This window comes from Pogona vitticeps, chromosome 2 (assembly GCF_051106095.1).
Source record: "Pogona vitticeps strain Pit_001003342236 chromosome 2, PviZW2.1, whole genome shotgun sequence".
In the NCBI taxonomy this organism is placed as follows: domain Eukaryota; kingdom Metazoa; phylum Chordata; class Lepidosauria; order Squamata; family Agamidae; genus Pogona; species Pogona vitticeps.
Window position 1 is genome coordinate 27,985,586 of NC_135784.1, and position 12,902 is coordinate 27,998,487.

The 12,902-nt window shown below is 43.7% G+C and overlaps 1 long non-coding RNA gene across 1 annotated transcript; it reads left to right on the plus strand.

Annotated features, from left to right (window-relative positions):
- Positions 1 to 2,283: 2,283 nt before the first annotated feature.
- Positions 2,284 to 10,231, plus strand: LOC144587564 (uncharacterized). Its single transcript, XR_013542709.1, has 2 exons — positions 2,284 to 3,934; positions 7,470 to 10,231. It is a non-coding gene; the product is annotated as an uncharacterized LOC144587564 (long non-coding RNA).
- Positions 10,232 to 12,902: the final 2,671 nt, after the last annotated feature.

A 12,902-nucleotide genomic window follows, 5' to 3' on the forward strand; every position in this document is an offset into this window, starting at 1 on the left:
GTTGAAAAATTACACATTTTTGTTTAAAAAATATAATGGAGAGGGAATAATGGGGAATGAGCATAGTCCTCCAAAGTCCTTCGATGGGCATGAACTCTGACACTTGCCAACCCTCCTCTGGTCGATAGATCATGGGCTTGTAGGTCATAAAGGGCTTGGCCAACGACCGTCAATCAGCCCTGATCCCAAACCTGTTTTCTCAATCAAGTGGGAGCAGCATCCAATTTTAATCACAATCAGGTTGTGATGATAATACCAAACCATTGTTCTAGCTTCTGCTGCTAGTCCATCCATGTGGGAATGTTTTTGTCATAGGCCAAAACCCTGCTAGTTGAGTCCGGCAGCCCAACAAGAGTGATTTCATCATCAAAGGCAGATTTCCACTGATTAAAGACTTGCATCATTCAAAGGGCAGGATTTAAAAGACAAAACCAGTAAGTGTACAGATATTAGAGGAACAAGGATCATATCTAAAATGGTATAATAGCAAGAGAGCACAAAACCCCTCTCAGACTGCCAGTCACTAAGACTGCCAGTCTGAAGAGAAACGTCTTTGCCTGCATGAGGAAGGCGAGCCTTGCCTCTTGTGGGAGGGAGTTCCAAAGTCTGGGTGCAGCAACAGAGAAGGCCTTCTTCCATGTCCCCACCAAACGTGCTTGTGAGAATGGTGGGACCAAGATGTTGGTGGGGCCTCCCCTGATGTTGTAATTGTCTATCAAATAGGTATGAAATTTGAGGAGCACATGAGAAAAAAAAATGGCAACCGAAATTCCGCATCAACATGGTGTTTCACACCGGGATTCAAATTCATACTTTCAGAATTAAATGCTCTCACATGTCCTGGCTCCAGATGGTGACATCTTTCAGAGTGTTTGTTTCCTTGGTTGCATTCAGTTTCAAAACAATAATAATCTCAAGTTCTTCCTACCCCATACAGTACTTTTCAAAAATGAATCAAAACAAGATTCTCACCCATACCGGGAGTGAAGTGCTTTGTACCTCTTCTGACGGCAGAAGCTCCTGGCTGTTGTTGCATCGTCCGAGTTTATGCATGGATCCACCTTTGTAGTCTGAGAGAAAAAAAGAAACTGCCTTTTCTGTCCCCCTTCTTCCTTGTCCAGGTGAGGCAACACTCCTCTGTGAGCTGTTTTTATTTCGCACACCTGAGTTGTAAAACAAACACATTCTTCTCTTGTTTCCCATGCTTACCTGCCTTGTTTGAGGGCTCATAGAAGGGAAGGAGAGGCAGTGTGTCTCTGGGGCCTTTGAAAAGAATCAACTGAGATTAGCCTTTTTTGGAGGAGCTAAGTTACAATGCTCTCTCTTCCTCAGAAAAGTTACTTTCTGGACCTTCTGCTCCTTGAATCTGCCAGGCAGAAGAGCCAACATATATGTAGTCTGGATGTAAATTACAAATATCCCCGTTTCATCTTGTTTGAACACTTTTTTCCAAAGCCAAAGCAAACCCTTTCCTACATTTCCCCAGCCTCTGTCAGGAAACGAGAAAAGAACGAGAAAAGAATTTCAGTCTTTCCTAACCTGTAAGGCTATAATCAAGTAGGATGGCTATGATCAAACTTCAGGGCCCATGGCTGGACTTCCATGTGTCAAGATGTGAAATGTACCCACAGGATCAGTATTCACTGATTCACTTATCCACAGTCTGATTTTTTCCCCATAATATCAAAAAGAAAAAAATCCAGAAAAACCTGTTTCCATTTGTGTTACCAGAACCAGCACAACATAGCACGGTATCTGTCACCCTCTAGTGGCCAGTTGTAATAATGCATGTGAAATAATTGGGTTTTTTGTTATCCTGTGCTATATAGAGTTTGCTATTATCCACAGTTTTCAGTATCCCTGGGGGCTTGGAACCAAACCCTAATAGATATGTAGGTCCTACGATCTAAATTGAAAGGGAGTTGTAGAAATAGTAGCCTTGAAAATGAAAGTGCTTTTAAAATTGAGGCTCACTAAAGTCATTGCAAAACAATAACCCAGCTCTCCAACTAAGCAAGATCATTCTACAGCAGTGATTCTCAGCTTTGGGTCCCCAGATCTTCTTGGCCTACAACTCCCAGAAACTCCAGCCAGCGCAGCTAGTGATGAAAAGCTCTGGGAATTTTAGTCCAAAAACACCTGGGGACTTTAGGAACCACTGCTCTACAATAACATTCCTGATCGTTGAATGTGTTTATGTTACAGCCCCTTGGATGGGGGGGGGCTCAGGGACAACAAAGTTCTTGTCAGAGCCAGGCTCTGTCAAGTCCTTGTGGACTCAGGCCCCGCTGGGCAGGTAGCAGACAACCCAGGTCCAGCTCCTACAAGGAGCCACAGGCCCTGATCCAATGGCAAGAGAGTTTAATGGGCACCAGGAAGTTACTTACTTCACTCCCAGAATTAGTAAGTCCAGCTTGATCAGATTGTCTCTTAAGGAAAACTGCCGGGGTGTTGGAGGCAGGAGGGACACTAACCTTCTGGGGTCACGCCCCATAGTCCCTGGTCCCTCCTGGGTGGCACAACGAGAGACTGGATGCAGGGCATGGAGGCAGAGATAAGGCTGAATGTGGCAGCCGGAGAATCAGGGCTGAAGGCAGGTGGGCAGGGGACCGGCTGCTTGCCTGCTTTGTCCCTAGCAGTACCTGATGTTTCTCTAGCTTTCAAAATGCCTTGTCTCTTGACGCCTTTGCTCCATCTCCTCATTATCCTGGCCGTCCCTTCGGGTGTTCCAGCCAGCCCTCTTTGCCCCAATGGCTCAGCACAGACTCCCCTCTTCTTCTGTGAATCTTCTTCTGTGTCTTGCCAGCGTTCCTCCTCCTTTGAGTTTTCCAATTTGCCTTTTATTTCTAGATCAGCCATCCCCACAGCTTTTACTCCCTGGAAAGGTTGATGGGCAATTTGTTTTCCAGTTCTGAGGGCCTTCAGCAGTGCTGGAGTCCCCCACCCCCCCACCCCCATTTTAATTGTTTATTTTTTTCCTTTGGACATTAGAAGTGTCACAAGGGTGATTTTTAGATTTAAAAACCCCCCAATGTTTGTAAAATAATTTTTTTGTGGGAATGGGCATCGTCTTTCAAAGTCCATGGATGGGTACGCGGGCCTCTGAAGATTAACAACCCTGCTCTAGTTGATAGATTTTGGGCTTCTAGGTTATAAAGTGCTTGGTCCAACCAACCAACCCACCCAGCCCCCAAAACTGTCTTCTGAACTGTGAGCAGCATCCAATTTTAAACATCCAACACTATCAGATTGTGATGATACTACCAAACCATTGCTCCAGCTTCTATTGCTAGTCCATCCCTTTGGGAATGTTTTTGTCATAGGCCAAAACCCCGCTGGGTTTATCTGCCCGCCCAACAAGATTGATGTCATCGTCATAAACAGATTTGCACGGATTAAAGACTCCTTTGTTCAATTTTCAGATGTGCACAGCTTTGTCTCATTATGTGTGATCCAAGTACATCTTAAGATATGGAAGCAGAATCTTTCCCATTGTTCAGACAGAGCTTTGCAACAAGATTTTGGCCACTATATTTAAAACAAACCTAACTCCCTTGTGTATTTTTGTATCTGCTCTTCCTAGAACTTTAATAAAGAATTAGATGCAGTTCCTTGTGGAAATTTCTCATCTTTTGAACAAAAACAACAGTTAGGAAAAGTTCCACAGTGTTGTATTGAGACAAATTAGGGTTATGACAAAGGCCACCATGGTGGAAATTTCACTCCTGACTCAGACATGTTGAGGTGGATTCTCTCGGGGAAGCCATGCTTATATTTTGAATAAGTGTTCATAAACTGTTTCATGGGGCTCAATGTCTTAACTATGGGCAGATCTCCACTGCCTGAATAAACTGGCAGACGTTTGGAGTTTTGAGTTGGTGTGTCCATTCACATATGCTGATCCCACTGGCCATCAAAAGAAGAAAAAAGAAAGGTAAGTCATGGGTGGTGGCTGGTGATTGGGAGAAAGGGGCTCGCAGTGCGGGGGCAAACTGCCTGGTAGCGAGAATCAGATAGGTGATCAGGCAAATGTTCAGGGAGGGGGTGTGAGTGATTCTGCTGGTGGAGGTGGTGATCATGTGATTGGGGGAGGAGACAAGCACAATGCTTTAATATTTGATAATTCCTGCTATCTGATATAGCGCTGTATCAGATAGTCAGATTTTTTTTAAAGCAGCAGGGGTGTGCATACACCTGGAATCGATTCCACATGCACCTCAAAATAAGTGGACCTCTCCCAGAGGAGCAGAAAAGCTTGCTCCCCTGGCACACCAGCCTATGTGTGTGTCCACGTTTGCCCATCAAAAGCAGCAAAGAATTCACTGGCACCGACAGCCTCTTATGCCTTTTGAAGTAGGACCTCTGGATTATGTTATAGACAAATAGTTACTCTCTCAGAACAGAATAGGTAGTGAAAGAGAAAATGTATCAGCTTTACTTTTCTTTTCCACACAGATCTTTTTAAACGGCACATAAATAAGTGAATTATGTCTATTGTTAAAGTGTACAAAAATTTATTTACAGTATTTTATTTATTGGATTTCTATCCTGCCCATGTAGACCATATTTGTTTGTTTAAATTACTTTTATCTTGCATCTCTCCTCAAAAAGACTAAGGCAGTTTTCATTGTTAAAAGGACAATATTTAAAAGCTAGAAACAGTAAATATAAAAAAAAATTAAAGAAGGGTCATATTTAAAATGGCAAATAGTCAAGACTAAAAACACATTTAAAACCAAGAGAGCACAAAACCCCTCTCAGACTGCCAGTCACTAAGGAAAAAATAGAAAAGTCTTTGCCTGTTTTAGGAAGGACAGCAAAGAGGAGGCCTGCCTGGTCTCCTGTGGGAGGGAGTTCCAAAGTCTGGAGGCAGCAACAGTCTGGAAGGCCCTCTCGTGTCCCCACCAAGCGCTCCTGTGAGGGTGGTAGGACCGAGAGATAGGCTTCGGTCATTGTAATTCTCTATCAAATAGGTATGAAAGGTGAGGAACACCTGAGAAAAATGTGGCGACCAAACACTACTGCTTCTTTGTGAATGTTTGCCATGTAGTCTCTGTAGTATACTCACAAGCCTGAAGAAGGGGGTGATGTTCCATGAAAGCTTACATTAAATTATAGCAGTTAGTTTTTAAAATGCCTCAATGTCCTTTGTTATTCCCTTTGTTTTGTTTTATGTTTCTTGTTCAAAAACTCTGCTTAAGGTGACCTTTTCTAGTGCAACCAGGCGTGCCTTTGCAGTCACCTGATCACACTCCCAGTTTAGCTCTTAGATCATCTTCTGGGAAAAGGGTGATGTTGAGAGGAAGCTTGAAAGGCAAACCACAAGAGAGAGAAAAGCCTCAGCAGACTTGCAGAAGATTTTTCTAAGACTGTAGAAAATTAGACTTGGGTTTGGCACCTCTTGCTGGCTAGAAAAATACGGTAAAAGCAAAAGACTGCTTGTTTTGTGAGACCAATCTTCAGCATTGTCTCAGTGAAAAAGTAAACAACAAAAAAATTAGTAGAGGAGTAAAAAAGAAGCCTAAATGATTATATGAGTACAAGCAAAGAAAAATTACTTAAGGCAGTGGAAATGGGGAATATTTTGAAAACAATAGAAACAAAGGCTCAATATAAGAAACAACAATTTGAAAATAAATTAAACAGCTGGAAAAATAAACCACTACATTGGCAACACCTGAGAAATATTGATAAAAAGCATGAATTCAACGTGGGCATGGCTAAAACTGGACACCCTTAAGAAAGAAACTGAAGAGCCTCAAGGCGCAGTGGTTAAACTGGTATACTGCAGCCAAAACTGTGCTCATGGCCTGGGGTTCAATCCCAGGTAGCTGGCTCAAGGTTGACTCAGCCTTCTATCCTTCCAAAGTCAGTAAAATAAATACCCAGCTCGCTAGGGGGGCAATGTGTAGCCTGCATAACTTGTAAATCGCTCAGAGAGTGCTTGAAGCGCTATAGGGTGGTATATAAGCAGCACACTTTGCTTTGATTTTTGCTGCACAAGAACAAGCACTCCAAACCAATGTGATGAAAGCTAAGATCCAAGGAATTAGTGCTAACAGCAAATGTCGACTCTGCCAAGAAAAGGATGAAATGGTCAGACCTCATCTGTGAATGTCCAAAGATTGCACAAAGAGATTACAATGTTAGGCATGATAGAGTGGCAAAGTTAGTGCACTGGTCATTAAGCAAAAAATATAACTTGCCAGCCTCCAAAAGCCCATGGGGATATCAGGTAGAGAAAGTGTCAGAAAATGAGGAAGTCAAGATCTTGTGGGATTTCCTGACCCAAACGGACAGACCCCTTGAACATAGCACACCAGACATAATAGTAATAGAATGAAGAAAGGTCTGGATCATTGACATTGCAATTCCAGGGGATGCCAGAGTTGAAAATAAATAATTGGAAAAAGTAACAAAATAGAGAGACACGGCCATCGAAACATCTCACCTCTGGAAGAAACACACTTTATTGGTCCCCATAGTCATTGGGGCTTTGGAAACAATAGTGAGAAATTTCACACAGTAGTATAAGCAGTTGCAGATCTCAGAAATTAAACCGTCAGAGCTACAATAAACGGCAATATTAGGAACAGCATACATACTGCGCTGATAGTTAACATATACTTAGGTTTTTGGTTAAAACCTGTATCTGTTCTATAATACCACTCCATGTTTTTATCATGTCGAGTATGCCTGGTGTTTCTAAATCATCATGATCATCATCACTCCCACCACCCTAACATTAAAACTAACAAGTGTAGTAGCAGCAGCCGGGGGACAGCAAGTGAGAAACATTTCATTTCCCATGTACTCCTTTTCATCTCTCCTGGGTGTGTGTGTGGACTTTCCCAGAATTCAGTCTCAAGCCTTTTTTGTCTTCATGGCCATCCTCACTCTCTAAACTTTTGGAAGAAAAATCTTATGGAAGGAAATTGATGGAGCAAGAAAGAACTTTAAAAGTCAGGTGGTGCTAGCTTGAGAAACTGGCCATCTCATGTGTAGCCAAAAAAAATATATCCGCAAAAAAAAAAACACAAAACGGTGGCGCTTTTCAGAGTCAATCATGCATTTCACTGTGACCTTTCATGGGCTACAGCCCACCTCATACTTTCCCATGGATGCTAATCCAGAAAAACTCCCATTGAAATAAATGTGTCTGTCTCAAAGGGGCCCTAAGTCCCAACAGCACTATAAGATGAGATCACACTGCTTATAAAAGTGTGGCCATTGCCAAATGAACCATTGGCTTTCTCCATGGAGATCCTCCTCTGTGCCACAGGTGGGCTTGTGCTGTCAGATTGATCCCACCTCACCGTGCTGGTGGGTCTTTCTGCTCAGCAAAACCTCAGAAAGGTAACTGGCCTCAATGTTTTTGGCTTTGATTCCAGAATCTTCATATCCATGCATCAAAAACTCTAAAATGCCAAACCCCGAACTGATGGCATTTTACCTCTTTGTTTCTCCAGAGAAAAAGGCCTTCCAGTACCTGAGGTCAGCTCACCAACAGACGTGAAACATCAGAAGGGGGAAAAGGCCTTTGAAAAACTCTCAAAAGAGGACACCCAAGAATCACAAGGAAATGGGCGAAAACTTTCAGGCACAGAAGGTTGAACCTGTTAGAAAACCTGCAGAACACTGTCAACTGTGCTGCGATCAAAAGCGCGCCTTTTACAGAATCTTGAAACGTCTCCTTGCAAATCCCTGGTCTTTACAGGAAGACGAATGGGCTGAAGAACATCTTCGGTATGAAAAGCGAACATGCAGGCTTGTTTATGGGAAGAAGAGTTGTGAATTCAGTGTTTTAGATGAGAGAAGGAATGTTCAGCTATCAGGGGTCGTGGCTGCACTCGATATCTACCTGAGATGGAGAAATGGAGAACCTGAAGAGTCTGTCAGCCTTTCTGGGAATTCACAGTACAGAAGTGAAAGCTTGTTTTTTCCTGGCCAAACGTGAGTTAATTAAGGAGGCTTTCTGTAGGGTGAGGGACGACTGCAAGCTGCAGATCGTTTGTGACGAGGTCATTCTGGCCTTTCGCTCTGGTTCAGGCGAGAACGAGATCACCGTTCTGTACGATGACCAGAAAAACACAGCAATGTGTCATATAGCAGTGTGGGAAAACAGTCAATGCACGCATGAAATTAGGAGCGGTTAGGGCTGTTTTTGGAGCCATTCCAGTTCCAAGCATCCTTGGAGAATTTACGGGAGGAGGATGGCCACATGAAAAGGGAAAACAGGACTCCTGCACTAGAACCATAAGGAGGAAATTTTGGTGCCTGGGAGACCAGCCCAAGATGCCCCCTTCGCCTCCTGCTGCTTCTCTCCCCTGCAGGGCCCCGTTCACCTTTGCCAGGGGCTGTTTCCACCCAGAACGACGCTGGCACAGGTGGGAACAAGTGGGGGAGCCCGCAAGGCAGCGTCTTCATCTCCCTTGGCTCCCTCCTGGGGCCCTGGCAAGGTGGCAGGGCTGCCCCATCTTACTTGCTGTCCTTGGTGCCCCTCGCCCCGCCCCCTGCCACAGCGGGTTTGCAGGCAGAGGGTTTGCTCCATGGGGGAGCCCAGTGTGAGTCAACTTTGCCAAGATGGAGAGGGGGAGAGGGAAGGAGCTGAGGGCAGCCACGGGTGTAACATCGGGCCTTGGGGGGGGGCAGAGACATGGACACGGTTCCCTGACTTATGGATGGAGGGTGAGTTTCACCAAGATGGGAGCAGCCACTTGGGGGGCAAGGATTCCTCTACCCTCTCCTTTTCGGCCTTCTGGGTCAACGTCCCACTTTAGTTGCAGCTCTTGCCCGTTGTCTCTAGTGATGGTGTGGGTGAAAGCACTGTGGGAGGTGCGCCTCGCACGACACACCGGCTGAAATGCCTTCTCCTGCGCAACCGTTGAAAGTTCAGGGTCCTGTGCCTCCTTTTCCTCTGGCCGTCCTAACCGGAAGGTGGAACCTGTACTTCGCTCTCTTTATTTGGGATCCTAAATGATGAAGGATTTGGGCAGCCTCTGGTCCCCAAATGATGATATTGGACTGGAACTCCTCTGGGACCAAGACAGTATAGCCAGGATTGGGGGGGATGATGAGACACAATCCTCTAGAACAGTGGGTCCCAGCTGCGGTGACCAGGATTCTGGAAGTTGTAGTCCAGGAACATTCGGATACCCAAAGTTGGGAACCACGCTCTCAAGGGCCCAGCTTTGAAACAAAAGAAAGAACACCATTCAGCACCTTCACAAAATTGCTCCCAACAGTCCCACATATTCTGAAGAAGTAAAAATACCATGAAACAAGCTGAGCGGACAATTAATTTATGCTTGGAGCTCGTCAACCACTCCTAGGATCCAATACCTTGACTACATATGTGAATGGACTTTATATTTAACACTTCCAGACTCTAGACTTTGATTTTCTATGAGTAGAGACACTGGACTGCACATATTTGTATTGGAGAACTTTATTATATACATTTCCTTGCTCAGTATCAGACAGAACACTGTTAATATACATTGTTTGATGGTTTGATATACAGTGGTGCCTCGCTTAACGGGCGCTCCGTTTAGCGACGAAACTGCATAGCGACGAAGATTTTGCAATCGCTTTGCAATGTTTCCTATGTGGTTTTTTTGCTTTGCGATGATCGGTTCTATTTTGCTTACCAATCATCGCAAAGCGATGATTTTTTTGACAGCTGATCGGCAATTCCAAAATGGCCGTCGGGTAAATAAAAATGGCCACCCGCTGTGTTTTCGCACGGATTCCTCGCTTAAGAGGCAGTGAAAATGGCCGCCGTATGGAGGATCTTCAATTTAAGGTTAGTTTTAAGCCCATAGGAATACATTAAACAGGTTTTAATGCGTTTCTATGGGCTTTTTAAAATCGCATAGTGACAAAATCGCTTAGCAGCGATTTTTGCTGCACGGATTAACGTCGCTATGCGAGGCACCACTGTAGTTGTTGATACTTTTGTATATCGCATAGTAATGCTCTGATTTTTTGTTCAGCTGCAATACAGAGTATCCTGTGTTTGTTTGTTTCTCTTCTATTCTGTACTCCCTAGATTTTGCAGATCAGCAAGGATTCCTGATTCCTGTTTTGTTTGCAAAAAACACATATTGCCTTCTCTAGCCGAAACATGTATTACAAGAAGACAGTTTGGAATAGCCAGGAGTGGCTTTCTGTTTGAAAACAGTGACAGCTCCATCTATTTCTTACATTTTAAACAAACCTCCCCCCCCTCTCTGTGTGTGTGTGTGTTTTGTGTGTGTGTGTGTGTTTTTTTTTTAACATCAACTGCTGGTCTAGAGTTATGTACTATTTGGCCCCCAGATCACATGAGTACCTCAGTGGCCAAACGGAGCTCCCCAGACGCTGACCCCTCCAGCACCCTAACAAAACAACACTATAAGTAATTTTTTAAAAAAAAATTGAGGGGGACATGGGCCTAGGAAGTTTCCCTTTACCCTCTGAAAGGCATAATGGGCAATTTGTTTCTACGCTTGAGTTCCTTCAGCAGTGATGGAGTTCCCACACACATCCCATTTTAATTGTTTTCTTTTTCTTTGGACACTAGAAGCCACAAGGGTATTATTTTTTAAGTTGAAAAATTACACATTTTTGTTTAAAAAATTATAATGGAGAGGGAATAATGGGGAATGAGCATAGTCCTTCAAAGTCCTTCGATGGGCATGAACTCTGACACTTGCCAACCCTCCTCTGGTCTATAGATCATGGGCTTGTAGGTCATAAAGGGCTTGGCCAACGACCGTCAATCAGCCCTGATCCCAAACCTGTTTTCTCAATCAAGTGGGAGCAGCATCCAATTTTAATCACAATCAGGTTGTGATGATAATACCAAACCATTGTTCTAGCTTCTACTGCTAGTCCATCCATGTGGGAATGTTTTTGTCATAGGCCAAAACCCTGCTAGTTGAGTCCGGCAGCCCAACAAGAGTGATTTCATCATCAGAGGCAGATTTCCACTGATTAAAGACTTCCTTTGTTCTGTTTTGGGGTGCACACAGCTTTGTCTCATTATCTGTGAACCATGCATACCCTGATACAAAAGTGGACGTCTTTTCCATCACTCAAGTAATGGCCACCATACTTAAAGCAAACCTACTTCCCTTGCGTTTCATGGGGCTCAATGTCTTCACTACAGTATCTCCAAAAAATACTTCCAGATGCCAATATGTTAGACCTTTAATTTCCCCCCCACCCCAGTTAGGAAGGAATTGGCAAGGATTGGTAAATCTTGAATGTGGTGATGATGTTCCATAATCCCAGTTGACCTTCACATATATCCATGTTTGCCCATCAAAAGCAGCAAAGAATTCATTGGCACCGACGTGCTCTCGTGCCCTTTGAAGCAGGACCTCTGGATTATATTATAGGCACAGCTAATAGTTACCCTCCCAGAACAGAAGAGGTAGAGAAACAGAAAATGGCTCAGCTTCACCTTTCTTCTGCACTCAGAACCTTTTTAAACATCACACAAATAAGTGAATTATGTCTATTGAAAAAGTATACAAAAATGAATTGAGATGAGATTTTCTTGCCGCACCCTAATCAAATTTGACAGTGAATTTCAGTATGGAAAAGACCCTTGTTTGTTTGTTTAAAATATTTGTACCTATCCTTTCTCCTTAAAGGACCCAAACCAGCTTGCACCATTCAAAGGGCAGGATTTAAAAGACAAAACCAGTAAGTGTACAAATATTAGAGGAACAAGGATCATATCTAAAATGGTGAATAGTCAAGAATAAAAATCCATTTAATAGCAAGAGAGCACAAAACCCCTCTCAGACTGCCAGTCACTAAGGAAAAACCTGTCTGAAGAGAAACATCTTTGCCTGCATGAGGAAGGCGAGCCTTGCCTCTTGTGGAAGGGAGTTCCAAAGTCTGGGTGCAGCAACAGAGAAGGCCTTCTTCCATGTCCCCACCAAACGTGCTTATGAGAATGGTGGGACCAAGATGTTGGCGGGGCCCCCCCTGATGTTGTAATTGTCTATCAACTAGGTATGAAATTTGAGGAGCACATGAGAAAAAAAAATGGCAACCGAAATTCCACATCAACATGGTGTTTCACACCGGGATTCAAATTCATACTTTCAGAATTAAATGCTCTCATATGTCCTGGCTCCAGATGGTAACATCTTTCAGAGTGTTTGTTTCCTTGGTTGCATTCAGTTTCAAAACAATAATAATCTCAAGTTCTTCCTACCCCATACAGTACTTTTCAAAAATGAATCAAAACAAGATTCTCACCCATACCGGGAGTGAAGTGCTTTGTACCTCTTCTGACGGCAGAAGCTCCTGGCTGTTGTTGCATCGTCCGAGTTTATGCATGGATCCACCTTTGTAGTCTGAGAGAAAAAAAGAAACTGCCTTTTCTGTCCCCCTTCTTCCTTGTCCAGGTGAGGCAACACTCCTCTGTGAGCTGTTTTTATTTCGCACACCTGAGTTGTAAAACAAACACATTCTTCTCTTGTTTCCCATGCTTACCTGCCTTGTTTGAGGGCTCATAGAAGGGAAGGAGAGGCAGTGTGTCTCTGGGGCCTTTGAAAAGAATCAACTGAGATTAGCCTTTTTTGGAGGAGCTAAGTTACAATGCTCTCTCTTCCTCAGAAAAGTTACTTTCTGGACCTTCTGCTCCTTGAATCTGCCAGGCAGAAGAGCCAACATATATGTAGTCTGGATGTAAATTACAAATATCCCCGTTTCATCTTGTTTGAACACTTTTTTCCAAAGCCAAAGCAAACCCTTTCCTACATTTCCCCAGCCTCTGTCAGGAAACAAGAAAAGAACGAGAAAAGAATTTCAGTCTTTCCTAACCTGTAAGGCTATAATCAAGTAGGATGGCTATGATCAAACTTCAGGGCCCATGGCTGGACTTCCATGTGTCAAGATGT